Below are 10,365 nucleotides of genomic sequence, written 5' to 3' on the forward strand. Positions count from 1 at the left end.
GCTCCCCATCAGGGGCTCTCCTTACTAGTACCAGTACATTTTTCAGGTTAGTTTCTGGCTCTCTAGTGATCTGGCCAGCTGTGAGGCAGTCCCGCTATAGAGGATGGTGCAAGAGAAGTGCTGAGAAAGCTTTTCCAGAAACACAGATTCGCTTTTACTTTAATAGAGCATGAAAGCACATGGGCAATGGTTCTGTACCGTGGTACGCTGAGACAACTGTGCTGCAGCTCTGCCCTTCCTCCTATACTTTCCATGTCCTCCTGCCTCTTTTCCAGCCTTTCTTTGCTAATAGATGCTAATTCCTCAATAGCTTCTGTCCTAGTCTGGCATTTATTCAGCTATCTATTTCTCTCTAATCTTGAATACTTACATTCTTTTCTTTGCCTGGAAAGTTTCCTGCCATTTTGGTGGGTGAAACTGGTTTTCCAGACAGCAGGAGCTCCAGATACCTGGCAGAAGCATGGAGGCAGGGCAAGCAAGGAGCTTGTGACACCCTTTTGGCAGTGGGTGAGATGCTGCCTTGGCTTGGCAAAGCCAGTCAAATGATCCTGTTTGCTCTCACTCTCCAATTTAACTATTTGTGTTTTTCCTGCACTTCACTGATAAAAAATGGAGTTTTTAAAAGGGTTTGTGAACTTGGCTTGTAAATGTATTCACATATTTTTTTTTCCTCAGCCACTGAACCAATCCATTTAACAGCTCACTACCCCCAAAGGAACACTATTATATGGCTGGAGTGTGGATAAATAGTGAGTTGATAGCAGGGTTGGGATGCAAATCTACAGATAACATTTGACTTCAGGGCAGCTGCTTGCAGGGAAGAGGCTCTCAGAAGTCCTAACACTCAGCTGTAGCAGCACCTCAGGAGCAACCCTGGAGGAGCAGAGTGAAGAGCCAGCAGACTGACAGGAAACCCCTTCCTATCCCCGTCCTCATGTTTAAATGCAAACAAATGCCGACAACAAAAACCAGAGAATTATTAAAATATATATATTCCTGCTGTTCCCTGCATGTGATTAATCCTCTTTTCCTCTACCAGAAAATATGTTAGTGAGAGCGGGATTATAATACAGAGGCATCTGCCTGAGACTAGAAAGAGCAGCATGCTTATGCATTATTAATGATTTAGGAAAAACAGACTGTATATATTTGATCAGTATGGAATGGCTTTTATAGGATAGTTAACACTGATAACTGGCCCATTTTGCTTATCTTTTGCCACAGAGTAATCTCCAGGATGAGGCATGTGTATTTTATCAAACAGTGAAAGAAATTATGTTTTGAAATAGCTTTTAATGAGCAGTTATTGCCCAACATTGCTTTATTCTTAAAAGGGAGAACACTATCTGGGAAGCAGCTCAGGGCAAGCATAATAGCGAAAAAGGAAATCTCCACCTTAGCAAATCTGTAATCATAAACTGGGTCTTTAAGGATCCTTGGTTATCCCGGAACAACAGCAGTGCTGCAGTCTCACCATTGAAACAGGGAACATTTGAGGGAAACATAAAATTATAGTGGGGCTTCCTAAGACATAACTTTGGCATGGAGGAGCTGCATTTCTTTAACTGGTTTATGTCTTGACAAATATAATATGACATAAGAAAGTTAAAACCCCAAAGCTAGTGCAGTAGAGCATGGGGCTATGGGGGCTGCCCAGTTACAAGACATAATAATCAGCTTTGTCTCCCATCAATTTATCCATTGGAAGGTGGTTTAATCAGCAAGAAACTGGAGGAGGCCCTAATCTTGTAAAGATAGAGCTACATTCATTTGTGTGCTGCTCCTTTTCAAAGGATGAAGTGACTTTGTGAGTATCTAACTCGCAAATCAGGGGGGCAAGGAGACAGCCTGGCTCCCCTTCTGTCCTGAAGACCTCAGCACAGCAGAAGGATAGAGTCACATTTCCAGCAGCTCACTGAGTGCGCCAGCTGTATCTCTTAGCTTACACTGCTGAGTATTGGCAAGAGGCTCCTTGCATAGGATTCTTTTCCTATGTCTGTGTCTGAGCTGGGCTGCTTCTACAATCAATAGGTGGTCTGAGGATGTAATTCATCCAGTGCAGGAGTACCTAGCTAACAGAGGTCAAATGCTTTACCCCAGAAAGGGCCTGTTTCTCTCTGCTCATTACAGAGACTGCCAAGACTGCTGCCTCTGCTGTAGCCAGCCACAAAACCCTGGACAAGGCCTCACCCCTGTGGCAGAGTTGTCTGGCCACAGCACCCCACATGCTGGCCACTCAGCACTGCTGCAGCACAGGGCCATGACTGTGGCCATGGAGAACCACAGCTTCACAGCAGAGGTGGCAGCACCTTGGCATGCAGCATGGTGGCACCCGAGCAAATGCCCCTTGTGGGAACACTGCAGTGAGCTGCTTGGAGACAGGGTATACGTGGTGCCCTGGGCCAGGGTGTTTCTTCAGGGAACCTGCTGTCTGGGTGCGCACATAGTCAATGCATGCCCAAGGCACCTTGAAATCCCAGCTGAAACTGGGGATCTGCTTAAGCAATAGGAGAACATGCATGAAATAGGATACCTTGACTAGGTGGCAGCAAGACGCACCCTTCCAGTGCAAAGTGCTACCTGGTCAGCTTAAGATACAGTCTTCTCTGGAGATGATGAATATAGGGGAACCGATCTGCCACGCACAGCCCTGGCATATCACGGTGGCACGGAACTGCTGTGCCCATCCAAGGGATGTGCAGGCATGCAGTGACCCCAGCCTGTCTGGGGATGGGCTGCAGTGGCTCTGCAGACACTGGCTCGCTCCCAGGACCATAGCGGGTAGCTGTGCCACACTCTGTGGTGGTGCTAAAAACCAGCCAGATCTCTGTGTTTTGGAAAGACTTGTCTTTCTGGAAAGCCATGAAAAGACAGTAAACTAAGGTTACTCAGAAGCCTGCCACTCACTTTTCAAGGCATGGTGTATTCCCAAGCAGAGCCTAGGAAAGTAGCCAAGTAAGCCCAGGAAAAGAGCTGGGAAAGGCACAAGACCCAGTGTAGCTGTGGGAAGCATTGAGGCAAAAGCCCATGGAATGAGATTCACACCCAGCATGTGAGACTCGATGGATCTGCCACTTCACAGAGCCAGACTCCATCCCCCAGTGAATGCGGATGACAAAAGGATAGATGCTGCCAGGCTATTTGCCCTTGCTGTTGCTGCAGTGGCACTGACACAGCTCAGAACCCGGCAGCTCTAGAAGAGGAGTTCAGTTGCCCACAGGACCGCAGCTGTCCCCCAAGTGCGTGAAACTATCTGGGTTTCTCAGTGATATTTTCCATCCCTAGGGAAAGGAGAAACCCCCAGAAATGCTGTTACTACAACACCCTTGAAAACAGTCAGCACTTTTCTGCTTGGGAGACTGTGAAAATTTGGGCCACACTTCTGCAGTGTTTGACCCTCTGCTACCTGGTCCCCTTAAGACTCCTTCTTTTCTTAGGGGGAGGAAGGAAAGCAGTTTGCCTTGGCAAACAGCTTGCTATGAATATTATGAATTCAAAAGCAAGTGGAGCTTGTGGTTGAAAAGAAACCGTGTGATCAGCAGAACTTTTCTCCCTCAGCTTGTAAGGGCAGATTCAGTCCCAAGGCCAAGCTGCCATGTGGTTATAAAATAAAAGCAGGCCTTGTAAGAACTGATCTAACTTTCTTCAATTGTCTGTGCATCTTTAATCATGTTCACCACTTAAAATGCAGTGGAGCTGGCAGCTGATAATTAGGCTGAGCCTGCAGCAGCATGGCCAGCGGCCAGATCACATGGCTCCTTTCATCTGCATATTTATGCATTTAAAGGAGAGGAAAACTTTCATAACATTTTAATAACGAGGTTCTTCTGAATCCATAAATCCAGTCCTCTGGGCTCAGTCTACACTCTTTCTGATCTTACATAAGTGGAAGAGGGTGGAGTGTTTGTTTGTTCTCCCTATTCTTTTCCTGTGCATGAACGTGCAAAGCCCATCCTCTGAAGTTCAGGGTCCTCCAGAGGATGGGAGGGTCAGGCAAGGTAAAACTGCACTTCTAAGGATGAAGGTATAACTTTGATTTGGTTCCTGGCACGGGAACAATTCCACTTTCCCAAGATAGTTCATCTACAGACTGGCAGGACTGAAGCTCCTTTGCTAAACAATGTCTCCAAAGAATTCCTGATATCTCTATTTAAAACAGAAGCTACAGTGCATGCTGGCCATTGCACTTTTTAGCAAATCACCATCAGATCTAGCCTAGGGTGGCGATGCTTCAGACCACAGGCTGAAAGATGTCAGGACGTAGGGAGGCGGTTCCAGTCTGTGTTGGTGGGTGCTGGAGCTCTGCCTCCATTCACGCTGCCAGAGGCAGCAATGGGCAGACAGTATCCCTCCATGCAGTGCCTCCAACCTCCTCCCATGGGCAGATGCAGCCTGCTAGCTACTGAAGGCTGCCAGCCTACTGAACAGCTCTGTACTGGCCATCGGCCACCAGCCATTGCCCTTCTCTCCTGGTGGGGCTGTGTCAGGGTGATGCTGCAAAGGGCTCTGACAAGGGGGATGCCATCTCCATGTCCCCAGCCTATGGGTGACAGCTCCCTTGACAGCCTGGGTGACATCCTACAGGGTCCTTCGCAGCGAGGCTTTGCCAACCATCCTCCCTCTCCCTGGCAGCATCACAGAGCCTGTGCATGTGGGTTTTTCCATTAGCACTGAATGGCAGCTGCTATCAGGAGGAAAACAGAGAAGGTGAGGATGAGAGACTAATCCTTATGCTTCTGTGTTATCTTAGTAAGATGGAGGAAGCACTGTTAAAATAACACGTCACTGAGTTCTTTCAAAGATGAAGTATTCAGCTAAAATAAAAACTATTTAATTAGATACAGTTCTTAAAACACTTTATTTTTTTAATTGAAAAGTCAGTTATTCTACCTAAGATTCCCTGGGTGAACTGAAGAATATTTTGCTGGTTTAGAAGGGTCTTTGTAGAGGCTTTAATTGTTCTTACCATACAGCAAGCGAATGAGCAAGCCAGTTGAGACGATTAGACAATTTCCAGAGCACTTCTTGAACTGACCTTTAGCTGTGCCAGTAAAACTTTGGGGTTCAACACTGCTTTATAGTACAAGTGAATATAGGCTGGTGCAATTTCTTTGTTTCAGAGGTAATGTCATGTAACATGACATAGTCTTACAACAGTAGTTTTGCTACACAAAGTGAAAGAGTCAAGCTCTGAAAAATGCAGACCATGGCATTAACTTCACTGGGAGGGACTGTGAATTGTCTCTTGTGTGTTTAAAGAATCAAAAGAAACAAACAAGGGTGAGATTAATTAGGAGTGGGAATTGACGACTCCCTCTCCAAGTGAATGAGGAACAGCACCAGATGAGACACAGCAGCAATGCTGACATGCTTCTTCCTTCCATTCTGAGAGAATTTCCTTTGCACCCCAGTGTCCTCAAGATATTCATAAACTGCCTCCCTGGCTCCCCAGTGTGATGATTAACTTGTGTCCCCAGGTTCCATTATCAAGCTTTCAGTCTAAGCCTGAACTCTCTGATCTGTCATCTGAAGTAGTGAGGGAATTTGCAGCAGGACTTTTCCCAGAAAAGAAAAACAATTCACTTGCTAAAGACATTATGTGGGAAATATAACTTACAGAATCTGGAAATTTGGGTGTTTATTTTGTAGCTTTAGGAGACACTGATGTTTTACTTCATTTTCTACTTGCATCTTAGTACTGTGAGTAGGGCGAAAGGTTTCAGCCATAAAGTCCATGAGAGACTCCCATTGATTTTGATGGGGTTTGAGGATGAATACTGATAAATGCAATGTAATGTAGGAATATGCGTTTTCTTAAGCCTTGCTTAGACTTGGATTTGGAAGGTGTGAGGCACCATGTGAATAACACAATGCAGTCTAAGCACTGCAGTTTTAATGCATGGCTTTAACCCTGGTTGTTTGCAGGAGGCTATTACTACATTGTATTTAGTACTTGTTAATCTAAAATTCATTGATGGTAGATGAAGAGAAAGGTTACAAATCAAAGGCAGGGTGATCTTGTGGTCACACCATTCAGATGTGGCCTCCTGCTACATGTGGGACTATTCTGCTTCTGATAGTATAGAAACAAGGGCTCCCCACTCATACCACCGCCTGTGGTTTTGGCTGTGAAGGTAAGAGGCTGTGGGGCCATGCGTGAATGTTGAGGGTGTGGGTCTATGAATTAAGAAATGTGTGGGCTGGGATAGCACATGGGGAGTGGGAGGTCAGTAAGTGACAGGAGGGAGAGACCTGAGTGCAGCCTGAGGTATAGATTATGGGGTAGGGAAGAACAGTGGTTGTGGTACTTGGGATAGGGCAGTTGTGGTAGTCAGTGCAGTGCAGGGACATAATCTGGTGCCCAGAAAGGCCAATTATATATTTCTTAAAAAGCCATCAGCATCTCCATCTCCTCCACAGCTACGCTGGGGAGTTTCCCCTACCAGTAAACCCAGTGCTTTTGCCATCTGGGTTGGCCGGCCAGGAGGGCTGCTCCAAAGCACAAGCCCTTGTTTGGAGCCCTCGCACAAAGTCAGGAGGTCAATTCAAGCAGAGGTGTCTGGCAGACATTCCCTCTGGCTATCACCCCTCCTTGGTGCACTCAGACTTGTTTGATGTACTCTGAAACATTTTGCCATTAACCAGGAGCTACCATTCAGGACAAATCCACCATCCTGGACTAAGCACATGCTACTGAGGAGGCAGAGAGGCTCATGGTTCTTTCTCATACAAAATTCTCTTCCGTGAGTTTGCCTTCACCACTGCTATCTCCACACTGTTATTGATGGCACTTTGGTAAACTGGGACAGTGGAACCACGGAGAAAGATTGCTGCAAGTGCTATAGTTAGGGGGGGAGATTCACTCTGAAGTCCTACCAAGCTGTAACCATGGGCTATTCTCGATGCTGGAGTTGCATGTCACTAATTCCTCAAACTGGACCCCAAACCAGATCTTTCAACCCGATAGGACCAAAGTGCTCTGACTGCTACCCACAAGGATCAGTGCTTGGTACATGAATTTATAGGAGACCTTACAGAAATTAATGTTAATCCACATGTGTGATTTGGGCCTGCAGCTGCCTGTAATAAACTCTTGTTTTTTCCCAAACCTAACTTGAAAGTTCATTTATTTGAGTGATGATCACCAAAGTTTGCAGAACTTCATGTAAGAATACAGATATGACTTTCACTGTTATTTCAACCTTGTGTGATGCTCCAGGAGTTGCTTTTTCTTTATCAGGGTCTGTCCTTCTTGCTCTGCCTCCCAATCTGTCATGAAGTCACCAGTTATGTTAAAGCCTGCACAAACATACTGAACATGAGTCATGCGGCATCTGTTGCTATTTATTAAATTGCGGTTTGTATCTTTGGAGTACATGGTATTATTCTTCCTGGATATGGCTTTATCTCTGTTTTTACAACATGGAATTAATTAAGAATATTAAAGTTTGTGTTTAAAATAATGATATTCCTAACTTTTATCTATGGAGGCAACATTTTCATATCCATTCTCTCCTAATGGCAGCATCCTTTGGGAAGAAGTGATAGACACATTTAGGTAAATATTATTCCTCCAACACACATGGTTTCCATTGCAATTGATCTCCCACTGTTTCCTTCTAAGCATTTTCCTCCGTTACATATTGCACGATGGTGGCTCAAATACTGATCAGCGACAGCAGAGACAAATTGACTCCAGCAACTGGGAGCTTTTTTAAGGGCAGCAAATCTTTGTATCTGAGTTCCATACAAACCATAGTTACTGAAATACAGTTTTTAGGCATGCACTGAAATTTTCACTGGCATTGAAAGTCTGAAGTTGCTTGAGGCAGTTATAATTTAATAAAAGGATAGACTGAATAAAGACTGACTGAGTGAGATGAGACATAAAGATAGCACACTACAAACCAACCACATGGGCCCACAATCTGTAGAGAAGATGCTTGCTCCTGTAGCATCCCCTTTGGGCTGTGAGCACCCCGGGTGCTCCACACAGCCCTGGTGCAGGAGCTTGGTGGTCACAAGCTGCTCACTGCAGGCTAGCAGAGAATTCATTCTACATGCTTTTAAACTGGCACAGCCACTGGAAAAGGTTTCTTAGCAGATGATAACAGCAAGAAGGTGGGAAAAGCAGGGTGGGAACCACTTTTTCCAGTGATTATGTTTCCTCAAACGCATGACAAACTATAGCTCTAGATGTGGCGGGGTGATAAAACATTTTCCCTCACCCAACATTCTCTGGACACCGTTGGGCTGCACTGGGATGTCACTCCAAACCACTAAAACTGGTATGCCCACCAGGTGCTACGTGCTGTGGGGAGCTAGCAGACATACAGTGAGAATGGTGCATGCGCTTTTACCAGCGTATTTGCAGCATCTCCTAAGTCTCTAGCACATGAACAGAATTGGACATAAATGTATGCCTGTGCCCTAGCTCTTTGTCTGTGCTAGTGTCCTTGGGTTCAGCAGTAGCAGTCATTTTTCTCTTTCTTAGTAACTGGTACAGTGCTGTGTTTTTGACTTTCAGCCTGGGAACAGTGCTGATAACACCGATGTTTTTAGTTGTTGCTCAGTAATGTTTACTCTGACCAAGGACTTTCTGAGTCTCATGCTCTGCCAGGGAGGAGGGGAAGCCGGGAGGAAGCAGAGACAGGACACCTGACCCAAACTGACCAAAGGGGTATTCCATACCGCAGCACATCATGCCCAGGATGTAAACTGGGGGCCGTTACCCGGAAGGGCTAGATCACTGCTCAGTCGGGCTGGGTATTGGTCAGCGAGTGGTGAGCAGTTGTATTCTCTTCCCTTGTTATTTCCCTTATCATTATTATTATTGGTGGTATCAGCAGTGATCTGTGTTATACCTTATTTACTGGGCTGTTCTTATCTCAACCCATAGGAGTTACATTCTTTTGATTCTCCTCCCCATCCCTCCAGGAGCAGGGGGGAAGGAAGCAGGGGAGTGAGGGAGCAGCTGTGTGGCTGAGTTTAAACCACGACAGCTAGCACAGTGAATGTGCTCATAGGGGTCCAGGTCCTAAGAATGTACCTACTTGTTTGCAGGGAGTGATCTAAATGCCCTCCAAAAGCCACTTGCAATGGCAAGAGCAGATCAAGCATTGGGATTCCTTGAAGCCTGGCTTTCCTTCTTATTTATTTATTTATTTATTTATTATTATTATTATTTGCTATGCACTGTGTCTTCAAACCTTTTAAGGCAGGATGATAGGGCCTCTGCTCCCAGGCACTAACTGCATGTTTGAAGCTGGAACCTGCATTAAGACAAGTGACAGTGACATACCCTGCCCCGTGTGCCAAGGGCCTGAACCTTACTGCCTGACAGGCAGTCACACAATGAAAACTTGATGGAAAATTCTGCAGTGTGAAAGGAGCGTCACATGGCTAAAATACACACATAAATTTTTTTACCAGGAGAGATTTTTAGGATGGGAATATTGTTCTAACACAAACCGGAATCAGTTTAACTTCTGCATTCTCTCTCTGTTTCTTCCTCACCAAAATGACCTCAGGCTGGCCCTTGCTCTTGCTCTTGCTCTGAGGAATATACTTTTGATTTGTATCTCAGGAGCCTGAGAGACATGGAATAAACACTCATTACCCCTTGCTAATGTAAAGCACCTGCCTGAAGCTCTGCTCAGTGGGTTCAATGTAAAACAATAGTGGACCCCTGGCAGGAGCTTTCCTTCAACTTCCACAGGACACACTGTAATGGACAGAGTGGTCTGTGGCTGTCCATTTAAAAAGCCTTGCCATCACAAAGCCTGTAGCAATGTGGCCGTTACTAAGAAGAGCCTTCTTGTTGTATTAACTAGGAATTCTCTTTAATTGATATGACTATCAGAGTCCTCAAGCTTTAGTGTAAGCAGCAGGCGTTGCTGTGCATGAGAGAGCACACGTGCAATGGCATTGCTGTGGGTTAATAGAGTACTAACAAGCTGAAAGGTGAGATCCTGCACTAGGAAACACAGAACCAGGTCATGAAAAACAGCACAACCCCAGGCAAGAACTCAGGCATTTTTAGCCAGACGGTATCCCAGCTGCTACAGAGGTCCACATGGAAATAGCCACAACGTCATAGGCTACAAGGAGTCAATGGCAATGTCCCAAGAGCTGTCATTTCCACCAGAATTATGGGCCATGTGGAAAACTCAGTACGGCATTACACAGAGGCTGCAGTGTGGCTCTCCTGCACGAGGCTGGAGACCCTGCAAGGCATTAGGTGAGCAGTGCTTTGGGCTTTCCCCAACTGCGCTACAGCAGAAGAGGTACTGTATGAGGTACTGCACGATCACTGCTTCCAGGCACTCTCAGGAGTGGAACGTTATGTTGCCATCTCCTACAGCC

At 45.8% G+C, this 10,365-nt stretch overlaps 1 long non-coding RNA gene across 1 annotated transcript; it reads right to left on the reverse strand.

Annotated features, from left to right (window-relative positions):
* Positions 1-7,323: 7,323 nt before the first annotated feature.
* Positions 7,324-9,505, reverse strand: LOC133224571 (uncharacterized). Its single transcript, XR_009728882.1, has 2 exons — positions 8,998-9,505; positions 7,324-8,442 (listed from the first exon to the last, which is right to left on the reverse strand). It is a non-coding gene; the product is annotated as an uncharacterized LOC133224571 (long non-coding RNA).
* Positions 9,506-10,365: the final 860 nt, after the last annotated feature.

This window comes from Neopsephotus bourkii, unplaced genomic scaffold, assembly GCF_033783945.1.
Source record: "Neopsephotus bourkii isolate Nb327-2 ecotype Australia unplaced genomic scaffold, CSIRO-AGI_Nbou_v1 NB_1707, whole genome shotgun sequence".
NCBI classification, from domain to species: Eukaryota; Metazoa; Chordata; class Aves; order Psittaciformes; family Psittacidae; genus Neopsephotus; species Neopsephotus bourkii.